The sequence below is a fragment of the Humulus lupulus genome, chromosome 9 (assembly GCF_963169125.1).
Source record: "Humulus lupulus chromosome 9, drHumLupu1.1, whole genome shotgun sequence".
NCBI classification, from domain to species: domain Eukaryota; kingdom Viridiplantae; phylum Streptophyta; class Magnoliopsida; order Rosales; family Cannabaceae; genus Humulus; species Humulus lupulus.
This window is the reverse complement of record NC_084801.1, coordinates 178,163,061-178,179,572: the sequence shown is the minus strand read 5'-3', so window position 1 is coordinate 178,179,572 and position 16,512 is coordinate 178,163,061. Positions and strand designations below refer to the sequence as shown.

At 32.8% G+C, this 16,512-nt stretch overlaps 1 non-coding gene across 1 annotated transcript; it reads right to left on the bottom strand.

Moving 5' to 3' along the window:
- Positions 1 to 9,690: 9,690 nt before the first annotated feature.
- LOC133802721 (small nucleolar RNA R71) lies at positions 9,691 to 9,797 on the bottom strand. Its single transcript, XR_009877466.1, has one exon. It is a non-coding gene; the product is annotated as a small nucleolar RNA R71 (small nucleolar RNA).
- Between the last annotated feature and the right edge of the window lie 6,715 nt (positions 9,798 to 16,512).

Below are 16,512 nucleotides of genomic sequence, written 5' to 3'. Positions count from 1 at the left end.
TATTCCCATCTTCGAATCTTTGGGTGCTTGTGCTACCCTCTTTTCTTATCCACTTCTATCAACAAACTTCAAGCACGATCAACTCCGTGCGTATTTTTAGGGTATCCTCCAAACCATAAGGGCTATAAATGTTATGATTTATCCTCTCGAAAGATCATAATCTCCTGCCATGTGTTATTTGAGGAAAATGAATTTCCATTCTCCAAGTTTCATAATCCAAAAAACTCTACTTATGATTTTTTTAATCATAAAATTCATCCATTATTGCTCCAACGTTTGCAAAATGAATCTACTTCTTCTCAATATCCTCCCTTAGCCCACACACAATTCTGATCCAGTGGACCACTCTTCCTCCTAGGCCCAGTCTTCAGCTGTGGATCCTCAGTCTCCACTACAGGCCCATTCTCCCGGTCTATCTCCCTTGCAAGCCCAGCCCATGGATCAACTTTCTTCATCTCCCACTTCGCCTAACCCATCCAACCACCAGGCCGGGTCGATTTTCGCCCCACAAACCAGTAGCCCAAACCGCTACATTCCACCAAATCAAAGAGCAAGTCCCCTACCCCCAGGCCCAAACCCATCACCTCCAGGGCCTAACTACAAGCCTCAGCCGTCAGCCCAACGCATGACTACAAGAAGTCAGCATGGGATCTTTAAGCCAAACAGTAGATACAAAGCCTTAAGTGTCGCAACACCATCCATATCGCCTTTTCCCCGTAACCCAGTGAATGCACTAAACGACCCGAATTGGAAAACTGCTATGTTGGATGAATATAATGCTCTAATTAAAAATAAGACATGGGATTTAGTACCTCGTCCATCTAATGTCAACATAATTCGATCAATGTGGATTATTTGGCGTAAAAAAAACCTGATGGTTCTTTTGAGAGGCATAAAGCCCATCTTGTAGGTGATGGCAGGTCATAGAAATCTGGGATTGATTTTGACGAGACATTTAGTCCGGTGGTCAAACCAGCGACTATTCGAATGGTTCTCACTATTGCATTGCCCAAATCGTGGCTTATACATTAGTTGGACGTCAAAAATGCATTTTTGCACCGGAACTTGAATGAGACAGTGTACATGTACCAGCCTATGGGGTTCAAAGATCCTACTCATCCTGATTATGTCTGCTTACTCAGAAAATCTCTTTATGGTCTCAAACAAGCTTTGCGTGCATGATATCAAAGATTTGCTAATTTTGTTGCCACTATTGGTTTTTCTCATAGCAAGTCTGATCAATCTTTGTTTATTTACTCTTGTGGGACTAACACTGTATATTTATTATTGTATGTTGATGATATTATACTCACTACATCTTCAGATGCTCTTCGACGCTCTATCATGTCTCTACTTAGTGCAGAATTTGCCATGAAAGATTTGGGCCCGTTGAGTTATTTTTTGGGTATTGCTGTCACCCGACACAAGAATGGCCTTTTTCTTTCACAACGTAAATATGCAGAAGAAATATTGAAAAGGGCAGGAATGTCGAATTGCAAACCATGTCCTACACCGGTTGATACAAAGGGAAAACTCAGCTCCAACGTCGGTGCCCCTTATGAAGACTCGACAATATACCGTCGCCTAGCCGATGCACTACAATACCTTACATTCACTTGACCTGATATTTCATATGTCGTCCAGCAAGTCTGCCTCTTTATGCATGCTCCACATGGCGATCACATGGCCGTTTTGAAACGCATTCTTCGTTATGTGCAAAGTACCATTGATTTCGGCATGCATTTGTATAAGTCCTCAATTCAGACTATCTTGTCATACACAGATGCAGATTAGGGGGGATGTCCTGACACACGACGTTCTACCTCGGGTTATTGTGTTTTCCTTGGTGATAATCTTATTTCCTGATCTTCAAAATGACAACCCACATTATCTAAGTCAAGTGCCGAAGCTGAATACAAGGGTGTCGCTAATGTTGTCTCCGAGTCCTGTTGGATTCGAAATCTTCTTCTTGAACTTCATTGCCTAATCCAAAAGGCAACTTTGGTCTATTGTGATAATGTTAGTGCGATATACTTATCCGGAAATCCAGTTCAACACCAACACACTAAACATGTTGAAATGGACATCCACTTCGTTCGTGAAAAGGTTCAAAAAGGTGAAGTGCGTGTCTTTCATGTCCCGTCTCATTGCCAAATAGCAGACATTTTTACAAAAGGGCTTCCGCGCGTATTATTTGATGATTTTTGGGACAGTCTCAACATACGACAACCTCCTGCTCAAACTGCGGGGGTGTGATAGCGTATATAAATCTATTGTCATTTGCCATAATTCTCTTTAATGTCGTTGACTATATATTTTGTATAATTAGGTAGTTCCTAATGTGTAGCCATCGTATCTCGTAAATTAGCTATATGTGAATACATTTAGCCTAGAATCACGCTAACAGTCAATGATCAGTTTTTGTATATAATTAGCAACATTTTGTACATTACACAAGGGAATAATAACATCTTTTAAGTACATTGATTCCCAAGTTTTAATAGTAGAAATTAATCAAACTATCACCTATTCAATTTAGATATTCTTTTTAAGCACAAGTTATTATATTAATATAGGATTTATCTTCACTTTTAGCAATATAATTTCAAAGTATTTAGTGTGAATCAATCTAATGAAACAACAACAAAATCAAGGAATATTATAAGGCAAAACATTTTGATGTGCACAATTTAATGGCACACCTTAATCAAAGAATATTATGATTTTGCACTAATGAAGAACAAAGTGTAAATATATGCTAACAATAAAAAACACATGATATTTAAGATGAAAGAAAATATTTGAAGAAAAATCCATAAACTTTGTTGCACAAATGGGAAATCAACATACAAAATAAATACTATCTAGTTACATATTGTTGCATCATCACCTTAATAATCTTAAAAAGATTAGAAACTCATCACTAGAATAGAAATTACAAAACAAAGAGAATACATACTTGAAAAATGCTCTTGAAAAACACTAAAATAGAGGAGAGAATGATAGAGAGAAATGGTAGAAAAGATGATGGTAACAAAAAATTAAGCCCCAAAAAATGGTCTTGAAATTACATATTTATAGCCAAAATGAGATTATTAAAATAATCAGTTTAGATTAATTAAATTAATTAGATTAATTAAGTTAATAGTAATATGGCAAGTAGGGGTAAATTCTAGGGTGTCATGATGAATTTTGTAGTGAAATGTGTAGAAAAGTTGGGTAAAAAAATGAAATTTTTAGACACAGGGAGACAATGGGACAAGGAAACCATGTTGGGTTCAATGAGAATGGGAAGGTGGCTGGTTGGTTGCTGGTGGCAGGTGGGCCTGGGCTTCTGGCAGGCCAACGGTGTGGCTAGGAGAAGGATACGGGCTGGGGTGAAGCAGTTGGTGGGCCAAAGGGTGCAGGCTGGTGGCTGGCCCAATTGGGCTCGCGTGGGAGGCACGGGCCTGGGCAGAGAGGAAGGATGGGAGGCTTGGGCCTGGCACTGGGGAGCTTCTGGCTTGGGCCGAGAGGCTGCTTGCATGGGCCTGGGCTTGAGACAACTTAAGGTTTGGGCCTTGCTTCAAAATCACCGTCTTTTTTTTTTCTTTCAAAACTAACACTTTTCTTTTCTTTTCTTTTCTCTTCTTTATTTTCAAGCATAACAAAAATGCAAAGTACATCCTACAAAATAAATAAACATTAAATTATAATAAAATATTTTTAATTATAAAATTGTAACGACCCAACTATTCTAGACTTTGTACCATTAATGACTACTATACTAATCTTAAGAAAACGTACATATGAAATAACCATAACTTTATTTAAAAATTGTAAAGTAAAGGTTAAATACATAAAAATTCATTTAGGATATGGGATCCCATTGTTTTGAAAACAAAACATAACTTAAATAAATTGGTTACAAAATTAAGTGCGGAAAAATAATACATAGAAATCATAACTAAAAGACTTAAAAACTTCATCCTCGAATCGAATGCGCAATCCACCGATTCCATCCTACCTCAATACACATCCCCAAGCTGCCAAGAATCTTACCGCCGCCATAACTATTTTCCTGCACATATAAACATAAAGGAATGAGCCTAATGCCCAGCAAGGAAAATCTACTACAAGCATGAAACATAATCATACACATAACTATAAGTTATAAACATATAACATATATCTATAAAGACGTACATCATATAAGACTATACTATTAATGGCCATTAAAACATGTGATAAACCATCTACGTCCCATTTCTAATATCTGAGGTAGGTTAGATCACATGGTAGGTTTATGATAACCCATCTACGTCCCCTATCTAATATCTAAGGTAGGGTAAATCATAACCATGAAACATAAGAAAACATAACATAACATACTATATCATAACTTATCATAACATATCAACATAACACATAAGCATATAAAAACTATCATATTTTCCTTACCAATATACCGGGATGATGAGAACAAAGTCGGGATTTTGGAACACTCCTAAAAACCATAATATAGAGGTGAGTATTCTAAAAGAAATCGATGAATGAACTAAAAACCACCAAGAATATTCTTACTGACAAGAAACCTCAAGTTCGAAGAACTTAGATGCCTAACCAAGAATAGAGAAGACTGAGTTAGGACTATAAAACTAATGAAACAATACTGAAAGGAACTAAGAATAGGAATACCTTTGAAATTGCTATGACCGAACTACACCTCGAAACCGAAATACACACTATGAACCTTACTTCCCAAGTGTTTATTAAGCTTATAACCCCAACCCAAGTGTTTATCACTCTATAGTCTCACTAGCACCTAGAAGGCTCTGATTAATGCTTGAAGAATGAATGAAAAGGCTTGGTACTAGGTCCTATTTATAGAGTTATAGGAATAAAAATCTTCTTTTTGGCTTTGAATAAAAATAATAAATTTAATTGAAAATATTTGAATATCCTTCAGCCAAAGGCTTAGGACTTGGTCAAATTGTTCAGAGAGATTTAAGGAGTCAAAGCTTGATTTTTAAAATAAAAATAATAAAAACAAATAGAATCCTAACTTCTAACTCTCTAAATCTCGTAACTCTAAACTCCCATGCAGTAAAATCAACATATCTGGAGTTGTAGAAATCTGATTTAGACTCTATTTATACCGTTAGAAATTTAATTCAATTATCTACAACTTTCTAGAAATACTATTTTTCGAAATTCATAATATAACTGGGTCAAAAATAAGTCAGAAGTTACAGTACCCTAAAGTTACGAAAAATCTATTTAATTATCTAAATAACAACCTAATCCACAAATAAATAAAATATCTAAATCACAAATAAATAAAATTGTGACAAATGTCAAGCTCCTAACAAATTCTGGTGAAGACTAAGTCTTATATTTCCCTTATTTTATTATTGAAATAATAATTCCTTAATAATCATACATATGACAAGTGTCATATTCCTATTGGTTCTATCCAAACCTTAGGAATAACTATGCTAATGATAAGTGTCATATTCTTATTGGCTCTATCTAAACCTTAGGTTATAATAATTATCATATTAATAACCAGCAATATTAATCAAACCTTATGTTATAATTAATACTCTTAAACTATAGGTTAAACTTATAAAATTCATAACTATTGCTAGGAGTTTCCAACTAAGTCCCGGCTTAAACCAAAATCCACAGAATGAACATACTATAACTAATACTAGCTATTACTACTACTACTACTATCTAACTAGCTAAGTAAATTCTGGGACTCTACAAAAATAAATCATATTAAGTCCAAGAAAATATTAATTAAAATTTAATTTACTTTGGCAATTAAGTTCAATAAAATCACATTTTTAACTTTTATTCTAACAACACTAATTGCAAATAATTAAACTACAACATATTATAATAAAATATCTATAAAAACACACAAAAATCTATAAAATCATGATGAGACTAATAAATTCAAAATTACTTAAAAAAACTTAATAAATTAATTAAAAACTCAAGAACTAAGCAATGATTGACTTACAAAATGTGGTAAAATAACTCTATTTTGTAGAGTTATCATAATGAAACATAGTCTTTTTAAATTTTAAAAATTAAGTGTTCTATTTTTTTATTATTAATTAATGTTTTTCTTTTGTTCTACAAATAAATGAAACAACCCCGCGTAAATGGGGTGGAGCAGGAATGGGCCAGGAACTCGAAAAGGTGAAGTGCATCGCTAGCAAACCACTTCCAATAACTTTTGACCCAGACACTTATAAGCCAGTTGGGAAGCATGGAGCACGATTCACATGTTGTATCGGGAACACCGTGACTAACAAATTACCACTGATAACTCTACAAATTAGAGTTATTTTACCATATTTTATATGCTAATTGTTGCTTAGTTCTTGAGTTTTTAATTAACTTATTAAGTTTTTAAGTAATTTTAAATTTATTAGTCTTATTTTGATTTTATATAATTTTGTGTGTTTTTATAGTTATTTTGTTGTAAAATATTGTAGTTAATTATTTGAATTAATGTTGTTTAGTTTGAGGTATAAAAAAATGTTGTTTTAGAGAAACTAAATGTTCAATCAAATTAAGTTTTAATTAATATTTTCAATGAACTAATATGATTTATTTTATAATTGAAAATATTTGAATTTGATTTAATTTATGTTTATTTTGTTAGGGATTTTGGTGTTTTTTTTACTCTTAAAAAGTAAGAAAAATGAAGATAAAGAGTGGCATTTTTGCTGAAAAAAGAGGTGGAAAATGGCATTGTTGAAATATGTTCAGCCAGCCCAAGCCTGGCAAAAATGAAGATAAAGAGTGGCATTTTTGCTGAAAAAAGAGGTGGAAAATGGCATTGTTGAAATATGTTCAGCCAGCCCAAGCCTGGCCCAAGGCCCAAGCCCATGCTGAAAGCTCCTATTTCCCACGCCTGCACCCCCTGAAACTCTTCAGCTCCTCCAACAATCAATTCCAAATGCCTCCAGCAAGCTTCCTCTCCTGCCGCCACTTGTCCACATAAATTCAGCATCTCCTTCAGCATATATGCCTCCAACGCCAAGCATAAACGCCCAGCTCCATGGGCCTCCTGCCATTTTCCAGCTCCATGGGCCTCCTGCCATTTTCCAGCAGCCCATCATTTTACATTTTGTCCCCTATGACAAAATGGCCAACTTTTTACCCATTTTCTACACACTTTTTACCCCAAAATCATCATCACTCCTACAATTTACCCCTATTTACCATATTATTATTAATTTAATCAATTTACTTAATTTAAATTGATTAGTTTAATAATCTCATTTTAGCTATAAATAAGAGTTTTGAAGACCATTTTGGGGTGCTTAATTTTGGTTACCATCTTTTTCTCTCATTTTCTATCTACCATTCTCTCTTCCATTTGGGTTTTTCAAGAGCATTTTGCAAGTATGTATGTCTTTTATTTTGTAATTTCTATTCTAGTTATGTGCTTCTAATCTTTTTCATAAGATTATTAAGATCATGATGAAGCAACTTGTAACTAGGTAATATTTATGTTGTATGTTGATTTCCCTTGTAATGCAACAAGTTTATGGATTTTTCTTCTTCATATATTTCTTTCATCTTAAATATCTTGTATTTTAGATTGTTAGAACATATTTACACTTTGTTCTTCATTAGTGCATAAACATAATATTCTTTGTGTAAGATGTGTCATTAAATTGTACACATCCATGCTTAGAACAAAAATATTATGTTTTGCTTTATAAATAATGTTCATTGATTTATTTGTTATTTCATTAGATTGATTTACACTAAATGCTTTGAAATTATAATTTTGAAAAGTGAAGAAAAATCCTATCTTTTTATAAGAAATTTGTGTTTAAAATTATAAATCTTTTGGAAAAGGATAGTTTAAATTATTTTAACTATCACTAAAACTTGGGAATCAATATACTAATAAATATTATTAAACTTATATTTTGTGGATTCTAGTATCTTAATAATCTTTTCTTTTAATACTTATTTTCAACTCATTATTGGTTTATTTTCATTATCTTAAATAGCTTTATTTTTTTCTTTTATTTTATGTTCATTAAAACTTATCAATCTTTGGAACTAGGTTAGAATTTATTACTTTTGATTTAAAATAGTTTCATTTTCGATTTTAGACAACTCCTTTGGGTTCGACATCCTTGCTTACGATCACTATTCTATATGGACGATTCGTGCGCTTGCGATATATAAATTTTTAAACATACCCGTTTTGGGTCCATCAAGTTTTTGGCGCCGTTGCCGGGGAGTTGCAAGAGAAAAGAAACAAAAATTATCTCAAGGTTAGTAAATTCTTCTACTAGTTATTTTAATTTTTGCACTTAAAAAAAAAAAAAAAAACCGAAAAAAAAATATATATCTATAAAAAAAAACTAAAAAAAAAAAAGATAAAAAGAAAGTTGGGACGGTTCAACCACCCATAAAAAAATATACTTATATTTCTATATTTATTGTTTTTTTTTAGTGACGGCACTTGTGCCTCCTATCTATCCTTTTAAATTTTTATAGTCGATGGCACTTGTGCCTCCTAATTTTGTTGTAATTTTATTTCTTTTATATCTTTGTTAGTTGACGGCACTTGTGCCTCCTAACCTTTGTGTAATTTTCTTTATTTATTTTGTTGTATTTTTATTTTATTTAAATTCCGCAAATTACTAGTTGATGGCAATTTTGCCTCCTAGCTAGTTGATGGCAATTTTTGCCTCCTAGTCCTCTATCTTATGTTTAAGTTGATGGCACTTGTGCCTCCTAGTTTTTACCTTAATTTTGTTATGGTTGATGGCATGCTATGCCCCCCTACTCTTGCCTAAATTTCAGTCTTATTTCATTTTTGCCTTATTTTTCTTTGTCTTCTTTAATATTTTAGTGTAACATTGTGAAAAATACTTAAAAAAAAAAAGAGAAACCTAAATCTTGTCCTTTCACCATAAGCAATATTTGCTTAAAGGAAATTTGAACAAAATTCCCATCCGCCTCTACTAATTAACCTCGGGGAGTTGTTAGTAGTGCGCGAGTAAGTGGAAACAAATAGGCCTGGGGACAAGTAAACCATAAGAATTATATTGTTGTGAAATCTCTAAAAATTCTAAGTATGCTCTGTGGTTGCGGTTTTAACTGATCTTCCACATCAGAAAATTGCTTGTTTGAGATTATCATTGTTGCCTTGTTTGTGAAAATTGTATGCATCATTGGGAACGTAATTCGAAAAAACGATTAGTAAAAAGACGTTTATCTCTATTTGAAATTGAAAGTGTTAGTAAAAATTTGAGCATCATGGAACCTATTGCTAATATTGTTGATGAAACTGTTGTGCCTGAAAAAACTTTGCTTGAATATTTTGCACCTATTTCATCTAATGCTCCTTCATGCATTGGTTTACCTACTACTTCTGCTACTCATTTTGAGCTTAAACCCGCAATCATTCAATTATTGCCATCTTTTTATGGGTTAGATAGAGAGGATCTTTACATGCATGTCAAAGATTTCTTAGAAATTTGCTCAACATTTAAATTTCAAAATTTTTCTGATGAGTCGGTCAAACTAAGATTGTTCCCTTTTTCATTAAAAGACAAATCAAAAGCCTGGTTAAATTCCCTTCCCACGGGGTCTATAACTACATGGGATCAACTTTATAATAAATTCTTACTGAAATTTTTTCCTATGTCTAAAACTGATAGTCTAAGGAGAGAAATCTCCGAGTTTTTTCAAAAAGATAATGAAGAGTTTTATGAATGTTGGGAAAGATTTAAAGATTTATTATTAAAATGTCCTCATCATGGTTTTGAAAAATGGAGACTTGTAAAATATTTTTATGATGGTTTGACTCCCTCTAATCGTCAAATGATTCAATCTATGCATACTGGAAAATTTTTAAAATTTCAAGGACAAGAGGCGTGGGACGCCCTTGAAGATTTATCTGTCAATTCACAACAATGGAATTATTTTGATCCTAGGTCTAGGTCAACTAATTCACCAAAAAGAGGAGGAAGGTATGAAGTAAAAGAAGAATTAGACTTAAGAACATCCTTAGACAAATTAGCGAGAAAAGTAGAAGCTTTAGCCATAAGCCAAACTATAAACTCTCCAATTCAACCTAGAAAAGATGTTTGTTCTATATGTTCTAGTCCTTGCCATAATGCCCAATCATGCCCTTCCTACCAAGAAGCCTTTTCTGAGGAGGCCAATGCTCTTCATTCTTATGGGAAACCAAATGATAGCCCATTTTCGTCCACCTACAATCCAAATTGGAGAAACCATCCAAACTTTTCATGGAGACAAAACCAACCCCAAATGAATCAAGGGCACCAATACAACACGCAAAACCAAGCTCATGCCCCACAAAATCAACCATATCCGCAACAAAGAAAACCTTCCTTAGAAGATACTTTACAACAATTTATGCAATCCACCCAACAAATCCTACAAAATCAATCTCAATCAATTACCAAACTCGAGACACAAGTAGGACAACTCGCCACTGCTTTAGCTGATAGAGAAAAAGGAACATTCCCTAGTCAACCTATCCCTAATCCAAAAGGTCAATATGAGATAGGAAAGTCTAGTCATAATGGAGAAGTCAAATCAATTTCAACTCTTAGGTCTGGAAAGAAAATTGTCAAACCCAATTACATACCCGAGGTTGAAAACGAAAAAGAAAAAGAAAAGAGTCAGCCTTCTAGTTCTAATCTCAATGACTCATCAAACAAAGAAACTCCAATCCATCCTTTTATTCCAAAAGCCCCATTCCCACAAAGATTACTTCCAATTAAAAAAGGCGGCCAATATAATGACATCTTAGAAGTTTTTAAACAAGTTAGTATCAATATCCCTTTCTTAAATGCCATTAAACAAATTCCTGCCTACTCTAAATTTTTAAAGGATCTTTGTACTGTTAAAAGAAACACTAATGTTCCTAAAAAGGCGTTTTTAACTGAACAAGCTAGTTCCATTATTCAATATAAGAGTCTTGTTAAATATAAAGATCCTGGGTGTCCCACAATTTCATGCATTATTGGTGATCATTTTATTAACAAAGCTTTACTTGATTTGGGTGCTAGTGTAAATTTATTGCCTTATTCTGTTTATAAGCAACTTGGTCTTGGTGAGCTAAAACCTACCTCTATAACTCTTCAATTAGCCGATCGTTCTGTGAAAATTCCTAGAGGCATTATAGAGGATGTTTTGATAAAAGTTGATAAATTTTATTTTCTTGTTGACTTCATTGTTCTTGATACTCAACCTGTGGAAAATATGCATGCTCAAATTCCTATCATTTTAGGTAGACCATTCTTAGCTACATCTAATGCAATCATAAATTGTCGTAATGGTGTTTTGAAATTATCTTTTGGAAATATGACTGTTGAATTGAATGTTTTTAATGTGGTTAAATCTGTTGAGTGTGAAGAAGTGCATGAAGTTAACATGATAGATAGTATTTGTGAAAATGATGGAAATGACTTATTTGATTTTTGTGAAAAATACTTTGGTATGAACTTGCATGTTGATGACTCTAATGATGATGTGAATTCTTTGGTAGAGCCTATACCCTTAAATGAAACCAAAGTTGAACCTTTTTCACCCTTAGGTCATGTTCAATCAATTTCTGAGTCTCCAAAGTTAGACCTTAAACCTTTGCCAGAAAATTTAAAATATGCTTTTTTAGGAGAGTCTGAAACCTTACCTGTTATCATAGCATCCGCTTTAGATAAAGAACAAGAAGGTAAATTGTTAGATGTCCTTAGAAAACATAAAGAAGCCATAGGTTGGACCATTGGAGACATTAAAGGAATTAGCCCATCCATATGTATGCATAGAATCCATCTAGAAGAGAATGCTAAAACCTCTCGGGAATGTCAAAGAAGACTAAATCCAAATATGAAAGAAGTAGTTAGAGAAGAGGTCATAAAATTGTTAGACGTAGGTATCATTTACCCTATTTCTGATAGTCAATGGGTTAGTCCAGTTCAAGTTGTGCCTAAGAAGTCTGGGATCACAGTTGTTGAAAATGAGAAAAATGAATTAATCCCTACTAGAGTACAAACGGGGTGGAGAGTGTGCATAGATTATAGAAAGTTGAATAATGTTACTAGAAAAGACCATTTTCCATTACCTTTTATTGATCAAATGCTTGAACGATTAGCTGGCCATGCATATTATTGTTTTCTTGATGGGTATTCGGGATATAACCAAATCCCCATTGCCCCAGAAGATCAAGAAAAGACTACTTTTACATGCCCTTTTGGGACTTTTGCCTATCGTCGTATGCCTTTTGGATTATGTAATGCACCCGCGACTTTTCAAAGATGTATGATTTCGATTTTTTCTGACATGGTTGAAAGATTTCTTGAAGTATTTATGGATGATTTTTCTGTGTTCGGTTCCTCTTTTGATGAATTTTTGCACCATCTTTCACTTGTTTTAATTCGTTGCAAAGAGAAAAACCTTGTGCTTAACTGGGAAAAATGTCATTTTATGGTTAAAAAAGGAATTGTTTTAGGTCATGTAATCTCATCTGATGGAATAGAAGTTGATAAAGCTAAAGTTGATCTTATTTCAAAACTTCCTCCACCTAAAACTGTGAAAGAAATTAGATCATTCTTAGGCCATGCCGGTTTTTATAGAAGATTTATAAAAGACTTTAGCAAAATTTCTCGGCCTTTATGCCATTTACTTGGAAAAGAAAATGCTTTTGTCTTTGATAGTAATTGCCATGTTGCCTTTGAAAAATTAAAAAATTTGTTGACTACTGCACCCATTATTCGACCTCCTGATTGGAAAATACCTTTTGAAATAATGTGTGATGCTTCTGATTATGCTATAGGTGCTGTCTTAGGACAAAGACTTGAAAAAATACCTCATGTAATTTACTATGCTAGCAAAACTTTAAATGATGCTCAATTAAATTACTCCACAACCGAAAAAGAATTGCTTGCTGTTGTTTTTGCATTGGAGAAATTTAGATCTTATCTGTTAGGGTCTAAAATTATTGTCTACTCTGATCATGCTGCATTAAAATATCTCTTATCAAAAAAAGATGCTAAGTCTCGTTTGATCCGTTGGATCCTGCTTTTACAAGAATTTGACTTAGAAATACGTGATAAAAAAGGATCTGAAAATGTTGTTGCTGATCATTTATCTAGACTAGTTGTTGAAACTATACATGATTCCATCCCTATCACTGAAACTTTTCCTGATGAACAATTGATGCATGTTTCTTCCTTGCCTTGGTATGCTGATATTGTTAATTATTTGGTCACTAAAGAAATACCATCTCATTGGTCTAAGCATGATAAATCTAAATTTTATTCTGAGGTGAAAAACTTTATTTGGGATGATCCTTACTTGTTTAAATACTGCCCTGATCAAATAATTAGAAGATGCATTCCAAACTGTGATCAATCTAAAATCATATCTTTCTGTCATGATCATGCATGTGGAGGACATTTTAGTGGTAAGAAAACAGCTGCTAAAGTTTTACAATGTGGTTTTTATTGGCCTACTATCTTTCATGATACATATGTTTATTGTAAAGCTTGTGAACGTTGCCAAAAGTTAGGAAGTTTAACTAAAAGAAACATGATGCCTTTAAATCCTATTCTTATTATTGACATATTTGATGTTTGGGGCATTGATTTTATGGGACCATTTCCTAACTCTTTTGGTAATCTTTATATACTTGTTGGAGTTGATTATGTGTCTAAATGGGTTGAAGCTATTGCATGCCACACTAATGACCACAAAGTTGTGCTTCGGTTTTTAAAAGAAAATATATTTTCCCGTTTTGGTTCACCGCGTGCTATCATTAGTGATAACGGTACACACTTTTGTAATAGGCCATTTGAACATTTGATGAAACAATATGGCATTACGCATAAAGTCTCAACACCATATCACCCACAAACTAGTGGTCAAGTTGAAGTGTCTAATAGGGAAGTTAAGCACATTTTAGAAAAAACTGTGAATCCAACTAGGAAAGATTGGTCCTTAAGACTCACTGATGCATTATGGGCGTATCGTACCGCGTACAAAACGCCCATTGGCATGTCACCCTACAGACTTGTGTATGGGAAGACATGCCATTTACCTGTTGAGTTAGAGCCTTTTGGGCAATTAAGCAGTTAAACTTTTCTTTAGACAAAGCAGGTGAGAAACGAAAGCTTCAACTAAATGAACTAGACGAAATTAGGAATGATGCTTATGACTATTCAAAAAAATATAAGGATCGTATGAAATTTTACCATGATAAAAATATTTTGAGAAAAGATTTTTATCCAGGTCAGAAAGTCCTTTTATACAACTCTCGTTTGCATTTATTCCCGGGAAAGTTACGCTCTAGGTGGTCTGGTCCTTACATTGTTCGTATTGTTTTTCCACATGGAGCTATTGAAATTGAAAATCCTAAAAATGGTGATATATTTAAAGTTAATGGATAAAAATTAAAACCATTTTTAGAATTAAAAACTGATGAAGTGGATGAGATACTCCTTGAGGACCCTGTTTACCATGCTCTTTGAGTCCTATTTGATCTTGACAACTTGTGTTTTATTTGTTTTGTTTGTTTTATGTGTGATTTAATTTTTGTTTGTTATATCTTTTACTCTCTTAGCGGTGCACCATATCGAGGTACGACCATTCTAAACTCTAAACTCTTGTCAATTTTAATTTATATTTATATTTTGACATATTGAGGACAATGCTTAAATTAAGTTTGGGGGTATCAAGTTTATATGGTTATTATCATTAAGGAGTATGATTTTATTGTGTTTATGTTTTGTGTTAATTTTTGTTTTTATTTATGTTTGTGTTTGAGAAAAAAAAAAATTTATTTTTGTTGTCTTGTTAAAAAAAAAAAAAACAAAAAAAAACGAAATTTTATTTATATGTTGTCGTTTTGTTAATTTTTTCTTTTTCAAAAAAAAAAAAAAAAATTGGTGATATTTTTCATTTTCAATGATAAAAATTCTGATTGAGTTTGAAATTAATTCTCTTAAAAATATGAATAATTTTTAAGCTTTGTTTTTAATTATAGGGTCAATTTTGCTTGTAACAAAAATTACATTTTTAAAAAACATTCTTATTTCCTATAAGTTTAAGTGAGAAATAATTTTAATGAAAACTTATTTTCTAAAAGCAAAATTGACAATTTAATTAATTACATAAGCTTAATTTTTATTCATAATAATTTCTGAGATTTATTTTCATTGTGCAATTTTTGAGAAAATCATTTTTATATCACCAATAAAAAAAAATATATATATATGTGTGTGTATTTTAATTGTTCTTTTGCTCGAGGACTAGCAAAACTTTAAGTTTGGAGGTGTGATAACTCTACAAATCAGAGTTATTTTACCATATTTTATATGTTAATTGTTGCTTAGTTCTTGAGTTTTTAATTAACTTATTAAGTTTTTAAGTAATTTTAAATTTATTAGTCTTATTTTGATTTTATATAATTTTGTGTGTTTTTATAGTTATTTTGTTGTAAAATATTGTAGTTAATTATTTGAATTAATGTTGTTTAGTTTGAGGTATAAAAAAATGTTGTTTTAGAGAAACTAAATGTTCAATCAAATTAAGTTTTAATTAATATTTTCAATGAACTAATATGATTTATTTTATAATTGAAAATATTTGAATTTGATTTAATTTATGTTTATTTTGTTAGGGATTTTGGTGTTTTTTTTACTCTTAAAAAGTAAGAAAAATGAAGATAAAGAGTGGCATTTTTGCTGAAAAAAGAGGTGGAAAATGGCATTGTTGAAATATGTTCAGCCAGCCCATGCTGAAAGCTCCTCTTTCCCACGCCTGCACCCCCTGAAACTCTTCAGCTCCTCCAACAATCAATTCCAAATGCCTCCAGCAAGCTTCCTCTCCTGCCGCCACTTGTCCACCTAAATTCAGCATCTCCTTCAGCATATATGCCTCCAACGCCAAGCATAAACGCCCAGCTCCATGGGCCTCCTGCCATTTTCCAGCAGCCCAAGCCCGTGGGCCTGTCAACCGGCCCAGACGCCCCAGCTCGCCCAGCAGGGCCCAAAACGCCCTAGCCGCCTCTTGCTGCCATATAACACATCTTGAGCCCATCATTTTACATTTTGTCCCCTATGACAAAATGGCCAACTTTTTACCCATTTTCTACACACTTTTTACCCCAAAATCATCATCACTCCTACAATTTACCCCTATTTACCATATTATTATTAATTTAATCAATTTACTTAATTTAAATTGATTAGTTTAATAATCTCATTTTGGCTATAAATAAGAGTTTTGAAGACCATTTTGGGGTGCTTAATTTTGGTTACCATCTTTTTCTCTCATTTTCTATCTACCATTCTCTCTTCCATTTGGGTTTTTCAAGAGCATTTTGCAAGTATGTATGTCTTTTATTTTGTAATTTCTATTCTAGTTATGTGCTTCTAATCTTTTTCATAAGATTATTAAGATCATGATGAAGCAACTTGTAACTAGGTAATATTTATGTTGTATGTTGATTTC